The 20,038-nt window shown below is 36.8% G+C and overlaps 1 protein-coding gene across 1 annotated transcript in view; it reads left to right on the top strand.

Moving 5' to 3' along the window:
* The first annotated feature begins 662 nt into the window (after positions 1-662).
* The window catches only part of LOC148952892 (uncharacterized), a 185,800-nt gene continuing 166,424 nt past the window's right edge, over positions 663-20,038 (top strand). Inside the window, exon 1 of the mRNA XM_089088150.1 lies at positions 663-755. The gene's annotated coding sequence lies outside the window, so the exon portion shown is untranslated. The remainder of the gene's footprint in view (positions 756-20,038) is intronic.

Below are 20,038 nucleotides of genomic sequence, written 5' to 3' on the forward strand. Positions count from 1 at the left end.
GTCTCAGTGAACCTACGCGCGGACTACTTTGGAGATAATTATCGTTTTTCTTTTGTCCGTCCGGTCTCTGAAGTCATTTTTATTGATTATACTTACCAACGTCGTCCGCTGGCGTGCTAAATTTTTCTACCCTGGGAAAGGGGCCGATATCCGTCGGATAAAAAAAAAAAAAAAAACGCTTAATTCAAAACCTCTGAAAGGTGAGAATTGGAAATCTCGTCCATTTATCCTTAAAGATTAGCTTGGTTTTACAGAAAACTAATTCGAGTTAAAATATTGAAAGAGTTTCATGTATTATATTTTAAAGGTATACATGCATGTAGACCAAGGCTAGTACCCTTTCAGAAATATATTTTATAAGCTGATTTAACAATAAATTATTAAGGAACATTTGAACAGTCTTCGTCGTTGAATAATTTTATGCTTACAAGTATTTACTTAAACCTTTCAACGTTTTCCTGGATTTGAATAGTCCGCCGCTGCTTGGCGTTTTTCTAACACTGCCAACTGAGGAACGCTATGGTACTCTACGCTGCAAGAAAAACCACTTTTTGGAGCTCCGCAATAGGTCAGTCATCCGCGCGGACTTTAATCCGCGCGGACACAGCTTCTGTATGAGCGTACATTTTCAATTGTTCATTTGAAGAAATTGGCGTAAAATTTAAAACTCTAGGAACGAGGCAAATTTAGTTCCATCCTAAAGGGAAGCCTGTTTGATTATACTAAGATTCGACCCATTAGCAATGCCTAAATAGGTAAAGGTGCTGATTATCTACCCCTGATAAGACAGCTCATTTTTTAGTGTATATTATTGGGTCAATTTGGCTGTAAAGTTGTAGAGATAGCCTACTCTCCAGTAGAAGCAGGATGTAAGAAAATTACTCTTTACTTTATATCCTGGTTCTATTAACTGGGCCTTTGCACCTACCCTTACCCTTAAATAAGTAGTGGTGTACTCAGCTAATTATTTTTATATCGTTGGTCAAGTCGGTCAATATATACCAAATCATATTATTGAGTTAGGACTAAAGTGAATACACCATTTGATGCCTTTTTTATGCTGATTACAAATTTAATAGGAATTTCTATTGGAAATAAATTTCAGCCCCCCCCCCTATATATGCCAATTCAGGGTTAGGTTAGGTTAGATTAGGTTGGTTTAGGTTAGGTATAGCCTATATAGGGGGGGGGGCTGAAAATTTCCGATAGAAATGCTTATTACATTTGTAATCCGCATGATAAAAGGCATCGAATGGCGTATTCACTTTATTTGAAACTCAATAATATGATTTGGTATGTATTGACCATCAAGTCAGGAATCAGCAGTCAGTAGGCTAGCCCAGCACTAACTTTTGAAGGCTTCTCATCTAGAGGTGGCTGTGCTATTACCAATAAAAAAAAATGAGGGGCTTTGTCTGATTACAATGCCTAGGGAAGCACACTGCTGCTTTGCCTCCTTTAGAGCTGGCACCCCTGAGTTTTTGCCATGAGACTCCAACCTTTGACTATTTGAAAAAATTAGTTTAGGCCTATAAGCTTACATAGAATGGTACTATCCAATCTCCTTATAACTAAAAACATTTCAGTCATCTAGTTAGAAAATTTGGCCCATCTGTATAGGAAAAATCTAAATTTGCCAACTAGTTGACTAATAACTTCTCCCCAGCAAAGCTTAATTTTTCCAACTAGTTGACTAATAGGCCTAACTTCTGACCTGTACATATTTGGGTAAATATATACCAAATCATATTATTGAGTTAGGATTACAATGAATACACCATTCAATGCCTTTTTTTATGCTGATTAGGAATATAGCAATCATTTCTATCGTAATTTAATGTTAGCCCCCCTAAGTTTGCCAATTCAGGGTATATATTTCTACATTAGGGGGGGGGGTGGGGGCAAATTTTGTTTCTGATATAAATGGATGGTAAGCTTGAACTTTACCCCCCCCCTAATGTAGAAATATATAACCTGAATTGGTATATATAGGAGGGAGGGGTTGAAATTCATTTCCGATAGATATGATTATTATATTCCTAATAAGCATAAAAAAGGCATCAAATGGTGTATTCACTTTATTCCTAACTCAATAATATGATTTGGTATATATTTACCCATATTTGCTGGGGAGAAGTTATTAGTCAACTAGGGTAAAGGCACTGATGATTTGACAGTGCAACTTTGGAACCACTGTTGAAATTTTCCTTCAAAACAGGATAGCGCTGCTTAGTCATGACTTAGAGTGCCATCTCTTGGAGCCGTTGTTATATTCGACGGTGCAAAACTTGGACACTATATCAAGTACCCCCAGATAAGAAAAGAACATTCAATTCAGTCAGTTTCCTGTTTTCAACACAAAATGAGCTCCCACCAATTTTTTAGGTACGTAATGTTCAAACTGTCATTACTTGGTTATTTATTGCAAGAAAAAATTGGGATAAGCACCAATGTGTCGAGATACATCTGATCTTCTCTGAAATGTAGCCACGTTAGCTTTTTCTTGATAAATTAAATGAAAATGGCAACGGAAATTGCATTGTTGAAACTAGGTTCCAGGTGTCAAAAATTCTTGTTCGATGTAGTGGAATACCAGGCAGACTAAAAATGTTCCTTCAGCCGCATTCGAGCATAAATATTGCCTTCTATCAAGGGATTTATTTGTTTGGCAAATATCTCGTAGTAGCCTTGTCAAAATTTTGGACAGACAGCAACAGGCCCTGTCGAAATATAGGTGACTTTGTCGAAACTTCTCTGAACATGTAAAACAGATGAGAAATAATAGGTGTTGAAATTCCATGATCCACTGACAAAACCATAGGCACCATAGCTGTTGAATTTATGGGTGGGTGCTTTCTGTGCAATGAGAGATTTTGATGATTATTATTTCTAATAATATTTTAGATGAAAGAACATTTAAACAAAAGTTTTTTTTTTAAACTTTGAAGTTTTACTTAAAGACACTGGATTTTTCCATCATCTGAGGAACTGCTGCTTGGCCTCATACCATGCAGGGGCATAAATTGCTATGGGGCAGGGGGGGGGCCAGTTGCTCCCCCAGACCTCATTTTGCCCCCCCCCCCCCAGACCTGATTTTGCCCCCTCCAGCTTTTTTTAGATTATACCCTTATTTATCCTTCATCCAAATAAAAAATATAAATTTTATCAAATACAAAATCTTATACAAAATGATGAGTAGGCCTATTTTTTGGACAAAACTAAGAATCTGCATATGAAAATAAAATCCACTAAATCAAATAAACTTCTTAAATTTCTTGAAATCAATTCCTGTTTTCCTAGACACTATTCCTTCCGAAATGCTAGTGAAACAATATTGTTACACTGAATTTTTTATACTAAATCCTTAACAATTTATATTAAAATATTTTGAACCAATTTGGTTATACCAAATACTATATACTTTAAACAAATTTTGTTAGTTTTATTACTTCTACTTTTTGCATAGTCTTTTATACTTTTATACATTAAATGAAGTTGAAGAAAAACACAGAAACAAGAATATACATGTCAAATACACCAGGTTCTGCCCACAAGTATTCCCCAAGTATTTAGACAGGTGTCTAAAAAGGCTTCCGACTTGCGTCGAAAACAGGTAACTTTTTTGTTGTGTTGAATTTGTAGGTGAAAATGCTCTAATTTCGGAAAATTCGAGTTTTGTTTCCTTTCCAGACAAAACTTCAAACTTCTCATCAAACAGTTAGATTTCTAGATGTTTTTCCTACATACTGAAACCCTTTTCAAACCGAAAGTCTTTAAATTAAGACTTCTAGAGTAGAAAAACTGGTTTTTTTTTACAAAAACTGTTGAATCATCAGTACCTTTACCCTAGTTAGAAAATTAAAGTTTTGCTGGGACAACATTTATTGTCAACTGTCAAAAGGTCTAGGCTAGAGACAGAAGGAGTAGAGGTATATGCTTCAAAACACTTTCCCAGGACATTCTTTGGTACTTGTTATGAATCCAGAAAAGTGGAAGAACTGAAGTTTAGTTAATGCTACTGAAATAGGACAAAGTAGTATGAAAATATAATAGTTTAGAAACAAATTTGGGCTATATATTTGTACATTAGGGGGTGGAGGTGGGGGTAAAGCATAGCATATGTTAAATATGTAACCTAACCTAGGTGGAACTATAATTCAGCTTGGATGAAAGTGCAAAAATTATTTGATGCCTTTTTTTATGCTCTTTCATAATGCAATAATCACTTCTGTTGTAAATTGCATATTTAGCCCTTAAAGGGGCCCCAAAGGTATTTTATTTTTGTAACCACACAAAGAAGTTATAACCTAATCTACAAAATAGTTGGTTTTCAATTCAAACGATTTTCCTACCATTTCAGTTTTTTCAAATGTTGTCAACAAAAATAGCACTGAGTTTTGCAATTCAAACCTTTCCCATCAACAATTCAGAGTATATATTTGCACATTATGGGGATGGGGGGGGGGGGTTTGGTAAAGTTAAGGGTAAATTTTCAGTGGGCCAAATAAGTTAGCCAGTACAAAACAAAATCATCATTTGATGTTTTTTTATTCTCTCTCATTATTAATATAAAATAACTTTGGGGCCCCGTTAACGGCTCAAGATGCAGCTCAAGATTTGCAACAGAAGCAATTATTGTATTATGAAAGAGCATAAAAAAGGCATCAAATGATGTTTTTAATTTCATCCTAGCTAAATTATAGTGCCACCAAACATTTCTTAATACTGAAGCCACATTTTGCAGTCCTGTTGTTCTGTAGCATGTCTTGAAACTCCATCATTTGCATTTAGATTTGACACACTGCATCTGAGTTGGATGGGTCTTTGAGGGTTACTTCCTCATTCAGTAAAGCAATACATATTGCCAAAGGTTCTTCAAAGTCTTGATGACACACATATGTCATCTGTGCAGTCAAAACCATATAATTTGCAAATGAGAGTGATCTGCAATGCTGAATCTATAAGCTCATGTGCTCTCATGGCTCTTGAAACAGCTTTACTGCTAAAGATACGTTTAATAGTGTTACCAGCACTATTATTCCTGTTTCTGTCATCAAATGCCCAATTGCTCCAAGAAAGCTCATACAGCAATGGAAACCACCAATCATTGGAAATGCTGCCTTGAGAGGACTATCAGCAGGCTCAGCATTGATGATGTTCACTGCTTTCATGTAAAAAGGCTGGTCAAAAGTCACAACTGATACCATTCTGTGCTGGCATGGTTTGTCAGAGATAAAACGTAAGGTCATGTATACACAAGAAACTTTGGAGGTATTATAGTTGATCATAGGCGGAAAAACTGTCAACAAAGTGCCTTTGTGTGACCATGGTGAATTGTTTCCATAAATCTACTCCATCCAACCCGTTTTGTGTCATGTATCCAGCTTGCATGTCATAGTAGGTCAATACCATCAATCTTTGAGTTTGATGGTTGAAGGTTAGAATGGGTTTGGACACAAGACTGTTCTCCTGTTGGGTTCTGCTGTAGAAAAATAAAGGCACTTCTCCAACCTGCTGGAGTACTTCAAGGTCTACAACTACTCTAGGGATTATTGTTGGAATTTGGGTAGGCTTGGTATGGCTGCAGCTAGCATGCCCATCCCATGGAAAGTACCTTTCCCATTGATAGTACAAATGTTGTGGTTGACATTGTCACCAATGAACTGGATGAAAGTTCCAGAAGTCATCCCTGGAAATCCTGTACCATGAGTTACTGTGGCAGACCACTTGAATCAAAGCACTTCAGAGTAAGAAGTAGAAAAACCTAGCCTTTTCAGCTGCTCAATGAGAAAACGTGAATCAGATTGGTGGTGTAGCTGGACTCCAAGGTATACTTGTAAAGGAGCAAGCAAAGATCAGAAACGGCAACCCTGCATTGATTGCTTGCTTTTGTTCCCCAATTCTGGAATATACAGCTCCTGTAGGGCATTTTGGACTGACAGCTGAGCAAAATTCTAGGCTCGAAAGAGTTCAGAAAAGGGCTCTACTGATACTATCAAAGCAGGTAGAAATGTCATATAAAGAGCTGCTTACAAATTTTAAAATGAAAAATCTTAAAAAAAGAACGAGTAACTCTGCACATATTTTGGAATAAAATCTCTGATCCACCCCCTGCACAAAACCCTTTTCCCCCCTCAATCACCAAAAACACAACTCCCACACAGGGTTGCAGTGCCTGCTGTGAAATTTCAGCCAGTATGCTATGCCCATCAGCAGGTAGCAAAAAGTTTTAAGCCTAGTTTTGTAAAAATATATAACAAAAATTAGGAGGATTGATTAGTGTTTTTATGTATTTGCATTTTGATGTGATAATACCAAAGAAATTTGGCAATGCCATGAAAATTTTGGTGACAATGAAAGTTTATCTATCTTAAAAATAGTCCATAGTAACCAAAAGTACACAAACATGTTTTTTTTAATGTCTTGTGAGAAAAAATTGCCATTTATACATACATGCATACATGCATGTATTTAAAAACAATTGGCCACATACACAAAAATAAAAAACAAAAAACAATAAGGAAAGAACTCAACAAATTTAAACTACAGCTTGTTTCCGCACTATCAGACTGTTCGACTGTTCTCTATAAAACAACCTAATGCAATGACTAGGTCCCTCAAAGTAGTCCCCAAAACACCCAGGAGCAGCAGTACATCCCCATGAAAAAGCTTATCCCTAAAATTCGCCAAACTTTGGTATCTACTCAGAAAATGGCCCATCCCATCCCCAAACTCCCCACATTCCATTTATAGGCTAGCTGATTAAAAAATGGTAACTTTTATTTTCCTTAGTCTTATTAGTCCCAATATTCAGACTAAGGTAAAGGAAAAAGTCAAAGGTAAAATAAGAGGTCTGAAATAGTTTCTATCTGTTTAAAACTTACAGCCATATGTATTTTGGCCAAGAGAACTATAATATTCAAAGGAAACTTTCAGAGGGGCTCAAAAAGGGCCAAAAAAATTTTTTGAATAACTCTAGACCTGTATTTCTCAGCTATTAGATTAAGCAGAAAAAATTGATAAAAGTTCCCTCCCCCCAAAACCGGTCCTAAAATGATTGGTAATTTTTTTTTTAGTTGGGCCCCAGGCCTGCTAAACCTGCGATCAAAGATTTTGGGCAACTGCCTGCTGCCCAGATTTTTTTCTTGACATGTTTGAAGCTTTCAAATATCATTGCCCAGCAGTGTTTCCACTATGTTGGATTTTTCTGACATTGTTGTATTTTTCATCCTCTTGTCAGACAAAAAAATAGTGGTCAGATGTTGGAATTTTTTCATATTTTAGTAAAAAAACAGATATTTGTAAGATTTTTAATTGTTATAGATTTTTTTTTTACTGGAGAAGGATGATTTTCAAACTAGCAAAATGGGTAGACTTTTCTCTTAGTGATTAAAAAAACAAAAAAACAAACAAACCTATCACTAGTTTAAGCAAGGCAAAACTTTTGAAAATTTGTTGCAGTTATTTTCTGCAATAAGGAGTTTGAAATATGAGTAGAACTACTTCATGTGGTTGAGTGTTGTGATGGGAAAGCAGAAACCATTTTCAACCATACTTGCAATGTTCTTCAAGATAAAAATATACCAACAGAGAACTGGATTGGATTAATTGCAGACACATGTAATACTATGTTTGGGTGGGATAACTCAGTTGCAAACAGAATCAAAGATAAATTCCCATCTGTGATATATGTCAAGTACAGAAGTCATTCAGTTCATTTAGTTGTTTGTTATGCTTGCAAAAAATTGCCAAAGCTATTGAAAGATCTGTGTCAAACAGTATATAATCACTTCAGCATGAGTGCCAAATGATGCTCTGAGTTTGAATTGCACCAGAAGTTTACAGACACCCCAGTCCTTGTGCTTGCCCCAGGTCAGACATTTTGGCTGTCTCTTCAGATGTGCATTGTGACTATTGCATGATTGGGATGTCCTTAGTAACTATATTCAGGGAGTAGCAGCTGAGGATCCAACTCATGTGAATGACAGAGCAATGCAAACCCTAAAAAATCCAATCCTTTGGATTCAACTTGAATTCCAGCTCTGTACTAGAGCTGTTTACAGATTTATCTTCTTTTCCAATATGAAAAACATTTGTTTCACAAAAAAAAATTATATTTAAATACACTGCTAATAAATCTGACCATGAATATCATGAAAAGTAGCTCCAATAGATCAACCTTGCCATTGAATCTTGACCCTGACAAAGCACGTGAATACTTTACAACTGAAAATGTGTGCTTGGGGATGGAAACTCACAAGTCTCTTCAAACCTTGCAGTCAAATACAAATACAAAAGCAGATGAACAGGAAGTGAAAATCATCTATAAATGTGCTTGTAAGTTATATGTGGAGGTGGTGAAGCATATCAAACAGCAATTCTTGTTTGAGGCTAAACTGTTTAATGTGTGTGACATCCTTAACCTTACAAAAGCTTTGGACATAAGTGCAATTGATCTTCTGCAAAAGATTCTACCATGATATAGTGCACTGTCATGGGATGGAAGAAAGATAGTAGAGGAATGGCAGAGTTTACTGCTTTTTGGTCTTCCAAATGTGACATATGTCTGATTTTTGGCATCACTTGGCTTCTATAAAAACACCAAATGTTAGTGAGAGGTTCTCTAACATAATCAGCATTGTCCAATACCTCCTGGCCTTGCCATTTTTGTATGTTATTGTAGAGCAGTTCTTTTCATCCTTGAAAGATGTTAAAACAGATAATAGAAACTCACTAAAAATTGTAACCCTTACCTTAATTATCTTGGCCAAGTTGGTCATGAAAACAAAAAGACATGTGTCCCATGATTTAGATGTCAACGCCCCCTCTTAAAACTACTCAAAACTAAAAGCCAATGCAATGGCTTAGGAGTGCGTTCAGTGCAGCTAAATAGGGCAGCTAAATAAAGAAAAAAATTGATGAAGGTTTGTTTTGTATTTGACAAAAAAAGAGGATTTTATATGAACTTTTTAAAATATATGAGGTAATAAAGAATAAAATTGACTGCAAATAAGGTGTGGATTTTTCTTTTGGAATGGTAAAGATATGGATGTTACCATTGTGAGAGGAGGAGCTGTATGACGGACAGTGTAATAGCTTGTCTTGTGAAAAGAAAAATTTTCCAACATGACAGACTATTGTTAGATATTTTGGTTGGAGTTGCAAGTTTGTTGGATTTTACACCAGTGTGGTGATAGAAAAATTTTGGATTATCTGTGGGTGTGTGTCGGATCTTTCAGACTTTTTAAACTGACCTGGAAATCCAGTAGGAACAAAGTGGAAGCACTGTTGCCCAGACTAAGGGTCAATACATTTATTTCTGATGCTTTAGTTCTGAAGAACAGAGGTTATTAAGAGACCCCAGAAATAGGCAAATTAACTTATTATTGTTTAGTAGTTTTGAAACTTAAAGCTTTGATTTCCTTGTCTATTGAGGACTTAATGTAAAAAAATTGTGTTGGGCTGGCATAAAACCTTTTTGATACTTCTCTACTAGCCAGTACACACTCAAGAAGTGAAGTTAGGTTAACTATGATGAAATATGCCAAAATATGAGGAAAATATAATACTTTAGTAACAAAACTATGGAAAGTACAACAAAGAATTATGGAAAGGGGGCTGCCCAGAATGCATAGTATTAAAATACCAACTCTATTTATTAAATATTTAATTAAAATATAGCTACAATGTAGTTTCTTTCAGTGAACTTAAGCTAATTGTCTGTTTTTTTTGCTGATTCAACTAAGCAAACTTCGTGAGTGTGTATTTGCTAATATGACAGCACCACCCTTTTTTCTGAAATTCAAATTTGGAAAGATATAGATATATTTTTCTGATTAGACAGAAAGATATATATTCAGACAGGGCCAGAAAAAAAATATCTAGGACAAATGTTTTGTGAAAAATATTGCTTGTTTTGAATTGTAAGGTCAGAAATTATGTGCAACATTTTTTTGTCCATCTGTGGTGATGCCTTCTAATTAATTCAATTTGGAATTTAGTAAAAATATTAAGATGCAAATACAAAAGTTTAGAAATACCACTTTTTATAAGGAATATATCCTGGCAAGCTTATGCTTAACGGGAAATTGAGAAATTACCACTTCCTAGCTATGTGCGTCAGTTGGGTACTGGAAGGTGTGGCTGACAAAATGTATAAAAGATACATTTTATGGGAAGGGGCAGACTGATACTAATTTTATGCCAAACTGACCTCTGGTCCATTGATTTAGAAATACCTTGGAATATTGTCAGATTATTGTAAGTGTCTAAGTATCTTATTATATGTTATTGTAGATTTCTGATACTTGTGGTTCTACCTGGGACAACCTATTCCAGCAGAATATATATATATATATATATATATATATATATATATATATATATATATATATATATATATATATATATATATATATATATATATATATATATATATATATATATATATATATATATATATATATTATTAAACCTTTTACTAGTGTATGTTAACTGAATAAAAATATTGTATTATAGCCAACCTCTCTACAATCTACATTTAGTCTCTCGAATATACCCAGCTGGTAAGCCTGATTAGTTTGGTCATAGCCTAAGGCACGCTACCAAAGTTTGATTACCTTAGGGTCATAGTTTATCTTCCCTATAAAGGGAGAATAAAGGCATCTACAGCAACTTCACCTAACAACCATAAAACCAATTTACCACACATCCATCAGTCCACCATCTGAAATAGTATGTCAAGTGTATTACCTTAAGTCACACTTACCAGTGATAAGGACAAGTCCTGTGAATGCCAGTCACTGATGATGATAACCCAGCTTGTTATGTGCATCCCATACTGCAAGCCAAGGTTTCTTGCCCCATTCTTTGTCTACTGCAGACTTAAAGGTTTCAACACTGGGAGACATAATAGAATTCTGGCTAAAGGAGTTCCATAGGCTGACTACAAGGTTAGAAAAGAATTTGTTTTGCAGCCTGGTGTTAGCATGTTTTCTATAAAGCTTCAAGGGGTGACCTCTAGTACTTGGCGAACTGACTATCTGGAACAGGTTGGGGATCACACTCCGGTCACACAATAACTTGTATGTCATTAATACATCTCCTCGCCTATGTCTATATGTGAGAGATGGTAGTTTGAGCTTATGTAGTTGGGTAGAATATGGAAGATGTTGAAATCCCTTTATGCATTTAGTTGCACATTGCTGCACTGATTCCAGAAGTGATACATCACCCCTATTGACTGGAGTAGCAATACATATCCCAAATTCTAATTTTGGTCTTATCATGACCTTTAACAGCTTGGTGACCATAGCTGGAGAAGTGATGCGAAATGTTCTTTTTGTTAACCCAAGAGTTTGGTTGGTACTCGCTACTACAGATTGTATGTGAAAAATAAGATTAAGCTTATCATCAACCAATACTCCCATACCTTTTTCACCATGACTGCATATGAGTGGCTGTTTTGAACCATCACCAGAGTCCATAAAATTCTGGCACAGAGGGTTATTTGCTCCAAAATGAATAACTCTGCATTTCTGGATATTAAATTCAAGCTGCAATGATATTGCCTACTTTGAGAATGCATCAAGATCAGTTTGGAGGGTTATGGCACTTTGAGGGTCATGGACAGAACCAATTATTTTGGAATCATCTGTATACAAGTAAATTTTATTCTCTATGATTGAAGGTGTGTTGCTAATGAAAATATTAAATTACTCTTCTTTTGGGTAATGTACTTTTTACATCTGTTGATTCTGAGAGAGGATTGATCCATTGTCTCCAACTACCCTTACCACCTGCTTTCTATTTGTAAGAAATTGCATTATCTAATTGACAACATTATCATGGATTCCCATTGCATAGAGTTTAGAGTTTAATCTCCTGTGGCAAACTTTATCAAATGCTTTGGCTAAGTAAAGTAAGAAAAAAGTAAGTATGATGGCACTAGACCCTTAAGGTCCAATTCGGCGGTGCTGATCTCCGTTTCGTGGCCCTTCAGCCAGGAAGTGCAATCAGGGACTGGAGGCCAGCCATCGTGTGCTTTTGCACACCCTTCCTGCTTACCTTTCCCAGATTTCTCCAGGTACCCATTTTGTGCTGGGTCAACTCTGGCTAAGCTTACAGAGTCAGACCACTGATCTGCATCTCAAACCAAATGACTGACCACAATCCAGTAATAACATTTAGATGCAGTTCCAGATCCAGTAATACATTTTAACAGCTAGATCTAGTAATAACATTTAAACAGGAGACCTCATCCATAAGTTTTGAGACATGCTCTTATGTGTTGGTTAGTGTCAGTGTCAGGAGGTTACTGTCAACTGATTAATTGGAACAAAATCCATGTTGATTAGGTGACAGTAGATTATTAGTATTTAAAGGAATCATAATGTTTGAATTGACTATACCTTTGAGTAGTTTCCCAATTGCTGAGGTAAGACTAATTGGTTGATAATTGTTAGCTTCAGTTCTATTGCCCCCTTTGTGCACAGGCGTGATGGAAGACTTCTTCGAATCTTACAGAACCTATTTAGTACCTAGAGACTTTTGGAAAAGTAGGATGAGAGGATGCAACAACACTGCTTACATTTTGTGTAGTAGGGGGGCGGGGTATACAATCTGGTTCTGTAGATTTATTTGGGTTAATCTTCTTCAATTGGGTTTCCTCATCAGTTTTGGTTATATTAATGGGTGTCATGCCATTTAAAATTTCATACCTTAGGGGATCTGAAATTGGAGTATTATCAGGGACAGTAAATACCAAGATGAAGTGCTTATTTAATGTATCGGCAATCTCTCTTGGGTCACAGATTTTCATGCCATCCAGTAGAAGTTGTGTAACAGAATCCCTACCAGGGCTACCAGATGACGTGAACCTCTAGATTTTTTTGGGTTAGTTTTTGTTGCGGCTGCTATTGATTCCTCCTATTTTTTGGTCATTTTTCGAGTAAGGTTTCGCACTTAGTTACTTGCCTGTTTGTATTTTGTGTAATAATCCTCTTGGTTGCAATTCTTTATATACAGCTTCTAGCATTTCTTTTTTCTGCTCCTGACCTTTTTAATTTCTTTTGTAATATATGGGAGGGTTTCAGTTTCCTTTTCCTATTTACAGACGGGTAATTTTCAAAAGCTCCCAATAATATTCATTTCATAGTTGACCATTCATTCCATAAAAGACCAATCACATTTGCCAATTCATGACAAATTAGACTGTAATCAGTATACACATGTTTCTTAAATTAGGATTTATATAGGTACAGTCTAAACCTGCAGCCTATGGCAATGTCACTTGCTCGATATGGTGGTAGGGCGTCAATACCCAGAATAGATTCTTGGTCTTTTACTAGCAGAAGATCAAGTAACGAAGGGTTTTGACATTCTCTATATCTAATCGGAAAGCTAACTGCCTGATGGGAGTGATTAAACAGACATTCCAGAAATGGTTCTATTGAACTATTTTATGAGAATCCAAACCCACTGAATATATTAGTCCAGTAAATTTACGAAACTCTGGGACAAAATTGCAATGTAAAAGATTTTTACACCGTCTTGTAGACCAAAAAATTCTGTACCTCATATCGAAAGTCCCCAAAAATTCCCTGGGCAGAACAGGGTAAAAAAAACAGGGGGAGAATTGTAAAAATTGAGGGATAGATTTATCGTGCGATCGAACTTCACGTCTACTGTTTTTCTGCACGGAGAAATCAAGAAAAGAAAGTTATGTTGTTTTATTGCTGGACTTGGTTCAATTTCCCCCTTTAGCGGGAGAGGGGGGAAACAGTATTCCTGAGAGTTGTGCAATTTGGCTTGTCAAAATGTAGCACCCAAGGTTTTTTGACTTGGTGATTTCAAAAAACATGTATTAGATTTGTATCTTGCTTTTCCTCCGGGTTTTCACTGTAGGGGAGACAATGCATCAGGCCTTTGGAGTACGTGGGCAGAGTTACTTCGACTATATAATTGAAATATAAGACAAAACTAAATATAAAAAATTAAACAAATCAGGTAACATAGGTAATCACTGCAAAAGATAATTATGGTTTTGACTGAACTAAAAAATATAAGATCAAGGATTTGTACTAAACATTGTCTTCTTCATTGTTATCAACAAAAACATTTTTATTGGAATGCACAATCCCTTGCCAGTCTTTGCAAGAAAGTGTGCAAGACAATCCATTTTTTCGGCAACTACAGCGTGGACTGTCACAGTTGGAAAGTGTGCAGCTACAACGAATCACATTTGTCTGATGAGGCGTAGCAGGTCCGATGTCTGTCATGATCGGAGTGAGGCGTTCGTCACGTAATCACCAACCCCAGTCTTTTGGGTTGAGTTCTATAAGAATGATTAGACTATAAGAATGAAATTTCGCAGCCGGTGGAGTTGGTGGAAATCTCCCCCTGGGCTCACAAAAGTTGATGTCTTTGAGCTGTTCAGTTTTTCAAGAAAAACACTGTACCTAGCTTTGCTGAGACCCTCCCCTTTCTTAGCCTTGTAGAAACACAGCAAAAGATTTTCACTGGCTTGCTGGACTTCTTTTTTTGTAGAGTGCAGATTAAGGAATACCTCACAATCATTCCTAAATTCTTCATGGCTTTTCAGGAATGACAGGACAGCGTGCTTTCCTATCCCAAACAAGCGGGACGTCGTGTCGCAACCAAGAAGAGCATGGCCAACAAGAATATAGTGACAAACCTGTCCCAGCAATCTTGTGATAAGGTTGATGTGCCAGTATTTATTTGACAGCGATCTTGACTTGGTACTGGTTTCGAAGTAGAGATCCCTGGCTTCCGGAGGCTGGTGATGGAGGAGAAGGATCAATAAATCAGTGTTGTTTCCGACTACTGCGGTTACCCTTTCCTTGGCCACATCAATACCTGTCATTGCAATCAGAACATCCGCATCTCTCTCTGCATGAAGGACAGTGAGCATGGCTTGGACAAGCTTCTTACCAATAGCTCGAATAATCTTCTGCTTATTGTTGGGATTTTGCCATTAGTCCTCCTTTTTCCTTTGCAGCTTCATACTCAGTGTGAAATCGACGGTCAAACACTGGATACCTTTTGTTAGTCTAACCTGGGTGATATCTTTGGTTGACAGACCTGAAGTGTAACCATCAAAGACGACGGAAGTGTTTGAATACTTCTGTGTCATGAAGGAAACGCAACTATTGCAAATCTGTTCAAAAGTGTTTCCTGTTTTCCATGAAATATGCTGGAGCAGCCATCCGCCATCAATCACGTATTTTCCCGGCTCTTTTGATAGGACGTTCGCTGGTTCTGCCTTTGCTAATTTCCAAATAGCTTTTGCTAGCTGCACCTTATCTGGCTGTCTCGGCAGGCTTGACAATTTGAAAAGGGCAGTAGGAAAGCTTTAGAGTTTGAATCTGTGAGTGTCTTCCATATCCTCTCTGGCTGTAGTTGCCGCTGCTTGTAGACGTTGGAACAGAGGACTTGCGTCAATTTGTATGTCTTCACTATCAGCTTCAGAAATGTTGCCTTGATAGGTCATTGTAATCGCTTTGCTTTTACGTTTAAAGATGCAGGAATCAGCATCGGCGTCATCCACTGACTTCAAAATTTCTTTTCCTATCGCCTAGCTGTATCCACGTTGACGTCTCTTGCTGCTGTCATACCATTCGATGTATTGCGCAATTGAGTGCAGCTGTTGTACAGGACTGCGCAAAAAATCTACTTAAGCCTTTACGTCCTTTCTATCTCTTTCTATTCGAGCTGGTCTTGCGGAAACGTGCTGGTCAGATGACAAGTACTCAACGCTGGTGAGTGACTGCATAAGCTCATTGATTTCAGCTTGCAGGGGCATTGACATTGTCCAGATCAACTATTTCGTCTCACTCATCCTATTTCCTCTCGTGAGTCTCCTGCATGTTTTCAGCGATCTCCTCAGTACTTGCTCAGTTACTAAGTTGGGAAAGAGTCCAGCCCAAACTCTATTGCTTCTTCGAATGACAAACATCCCTTCCGTGATGTCTTTATACAGCTTCTTGTTACTTTCTTTGAGCTCTTCCATTTGCTGAAGAAATATTCTCACCGACTTAGTATGCAAGTTGTGGCCATACTTGCTTAAACTCCAATATGAAAAGATTTCATGGATTTGCTAGCAGCTCAGCAGCAACGATTTAAGAAATTAACAATTAAATTTCTTTCGAATTATTTTTCTCGATTAATCAGTAGTGTCCCTAACCAATTGTGCTCAAAACCCTCCTCAGGACCCTACTGTGGTGTTTTCTTTCTGGATGGTGAAGTTTTCCCCACAGCAGAGTGCAGATTTACTGGTATTACAGTGGTATCCTTTTCTTGTTTAGCTTAAAGCTTATTCCAATAGGCAATGCAAAGAACTCCCCCCCCCCCAAAAAGTCCCCCCGGATCCCACCCCAAATATTAATGAAATTGATCCATTTATGCCCCATCCTGGCTGGTCAAGCTCACTATCTCAAAGCTCACATAATAGTTCAAGTTCTGAGAATAGGAGAATGATTAGTGTTGGGGCTAATGTCACTATAGATGACAATGGGTCTCAAGAGGTCCTTTCTAGGAGCTCCAAAAAGAGAAAAAAAAACCCAATCAAAAGTATTTCCCCTCGCCCTGCCCAAGATTCTCTTTCCTAAAACTTAGTAATTTACCTTAAAATTTCTCCTATTATCCCCTTTGAGATAACAAAGATTACTACAATAAGGGTTGCCATCTTCAAATTGTTAAAATCACTGTTCTCCCTTAACATTCACCATGATGGATCTTTGCTAATAGCTGTCCAAGATCAGAAATCAGCAGATATAATAATTAATCTAAAGTCTCTACTAAATATCCCAATTAATTCATGTAAATGGAACCCAAACCAATCCTAAACAAAGAAAGTAGTGTACAATGTTCCCCCTGAAATACCTATTGAGGAGTTAACAGAAGGGATATCAGATAGGGCTGGCAACACAATCCCTGTTGAAGATGGCACCCAACTGGGTAAACCCCACTCTAATGGCCTAAAAACAAGTAGATCTTTCTTATTTACACTGAAGGAAAAAATTGATATCCCAAAAAAGTTAATCCTATTCAGGCAAATCAAACCACACAAGGCGTACAAGCCAAAGCCTATTCATTGCCAGAAGTGTCACAAACTGGGACACACAACAAACAAATGCAGCGAAATTCTCCTAGCTTGTAGTAATTGTAAAGTCTCCCATCCTAAAGAATTGACAACTTGCAACAACACTCAGCTTACATGTATCAATTGTAAAGGCCCACACGAATCTACCAATAAATCACTATGTCCTGCATATAAGAAAAGAGCACTAACTATCCAAATAGCAACAGAGAAGGCAATTCCATACCCTTATGCAGCTATGGAAGCAAATGCTGCCCAATCACACCAAATAAAACACATAATGAAATCAACCAACACTCCCAAGTCAAACACTCTCAATGCAACAAGTACCCCTTGCAAAACTCCATCCTCTAAGCCCCCTATCTCGCATCCATATCAGAATGAATCACAACGACACCACGCATACTTATAAAGTTTGTTTATTTCTTCATTTCCCCCACTCCTCAACCCACCCCTCAACCATAACGATATACAGGAGATGACACCCCGTCTCCACAACCAAACCGGAACACTAACAAGAGATGATTATTAATTCTAGACTGTAATGCAGTCCAGGCCATGAATATACAACAACTACAGAACACAAAAATCATTGCTGAATTGGCGAAAATCTACATCCGTAATCATATGCTCATCATAGGCAGCGCGCCAGCGCTGCCTAAGTTAAGAACAATGTGGGCACAATGTGTTGTTTTTTGGTTCTTCATACCCGGGCACTTCGTATCGAAGGAGTTGTCGTAGAAACTTCGAAAAAGAGCTCATTGGATTGGAAATTGGAGTGGCTAGTGGCCTTTTTAATAGTCAAAAGTGATTGGAGGGCAAATAGCCTCCCTCCCCCACCGCCCATCATTCCCCCAAACACATCCAATCGAAATTTTGAGATAGCCATTTTGTTCAGCGTAGTTGATTTCCAGATAGAAAATATGTTTTTGAGGAGGACACTCCCCCACAACCCTCAGGGCAAGGGTTTTAAGTTATGCCCTGGGGGCATATATGGTTTTTATAGCAGGTGTTGTCGTAGAAACTTCAAAAAAAGCTCATTCGATCGGAAATTCAAAGGGCTAGTGCCCTTTTTAATAGTCGAAAGTTATTGGAGGGCAACTAGCCACCCCACCCCCACACCCATCATTCCCCCAAACACATCCAATAAAAATTTTGAGGTATTGAGATGAGATATTGAATTTGAAAATTTTGAGATGAGACGAGCAGAAATTGATACAAGTTGGGTGCAAAACCCCTATGCCTTCCCAAGGCCAGAAAAAAAATTTGCACTTTACGGAAAAAAAATACAAATGAATGTGCATTGTCAGTTTAATATACATATACTGATATTTAGTAATCAAAATGTTAATATTATTTGATTTAATAAAGTTTTCAAAGTAAAAAAAATTATATTTTTTCAGTAAAGTGCGAATTTTGTTCTGGCCTTGGGAAGGCATAGGGATTTTGCGCCAAACTTATGTTAATGTCTGCTCGTTTTGAGTTTTACTCGGTTATTTATTGTAATTTCTGTTCGTTTTGGGTTTCATTTATTTATCGATGCTGATTTGTGGTAGTTTCACGCTTGGTAGATTATTTTATTTTATTTTTGCTCATTTTTTGTTTAATGGAGTTCTTTACTTTTCTTTTAAAAACTTATTTTGTTGAAAAAGTTTTTTTTAATTAATTCAAGTAAAAAAAAAGATCTTGCTTTACTATTAGCAAAGCTTAACTTTGATACACAGTCATATGAAAAATAAATCAACTAAACAACACATCAATACTCCAGTGGAACGTAAGATCACTTACAGAAAATAAGTTAAATGAACTAATATCTTTTATGAATAATAAATCCATAGATATTGCTTGCCCCCAGGAAACTCTTTTAACCCAAAATCAACAAATTAAGTCTGGGATATCTTATCTTGAGAAAGGATAGGTCATCAGAGAGAAAAGAAGGTGGATTAGCTGTAATAATTAATAATAATATAAAATTCTGTGGCATCAAATTCTGTGGCATCAATTTTCCAGATTTTGTAAATGATGTTGATGCCATTGGTATCAGTGTTTGGCTGAATAATACAAAAGCTTAGATAATAAGCTTTTATAACGCTAATGGCCAAACCACAGTTGCCATGGATATCTTCAGTTATATAAGTAAGTCTAACATGTTGAAAAATCTCATTATTTGTGGAGACTTTAAGGCCCACAGCCTTTTGTGGGGGACTAAACCAGCAAATAAAGCTGGTAAGTTCATCAAGTGTATGATCTCAAATAATAATGAATTAACTGTCGCTACCCCCTTCCCCCCCCCCCAAATCTGAATACATGTTTCAACCCCAAAAGTGGCAGTTTCTCTACAATTGATCTACAAATTGTGTCATTAAATATTTTGAATAAAATTTATATAAATAAAATTGATAGTCCGTGTACAGACCACTTTGCCATTGTTTGCTCCTTAAATTAACCTTCTGAAACTCTGTTATATACCTCCAAATATATTATCTCTAAGGTAAATTGGCCTGTGGTCCAAAATAAGCTAAATGATGAAATTACAAGTTTCACCCAAAATTCATGCATTTCAAATGCAACAGCTGGCACACATGCTGAAGTTTTGGCATCCTTACTAATAAATACAGCTAATCATGCTATCCCCAGGACAACACCCAGGAAACCCTTCCCCAAATAAATTCCCAAAGCATGGTGGACGAATGAGTGCCAAAATAAATGGAGAAAAAAAAGGCAGCTAGGAGAACATTCCTAAAAAAAATCACCTACTACATATTTAAGAAAATTACAAGCAGAATCTAATCTTAAAAGGACTATAATAAATGCTAAATATAACTACTGGAAAAATTTTGCAAATAATCTCTCCAGAGAAACACATGAGCCAATTATACATAAATTCATAAACCACATCTGTGGGAAAAAAACTTGCCC

Source organism: Artemia sp. Qi Xiang Cuo, chromosome 4, assembly GCF_049724085.1.
Source record: "Artemia sp. Qi Xiang Cuo chromosome 4, ASM4972408v1, whole genome shotgun sequence".
Classification (NCBI taxonomy): Eukaryota; Metazoa; Arthropoda; class Branchiopoda; order Anostraca; family Artemiidae; genus Artemia; species Artemia sp. Qi Xiang Cuo.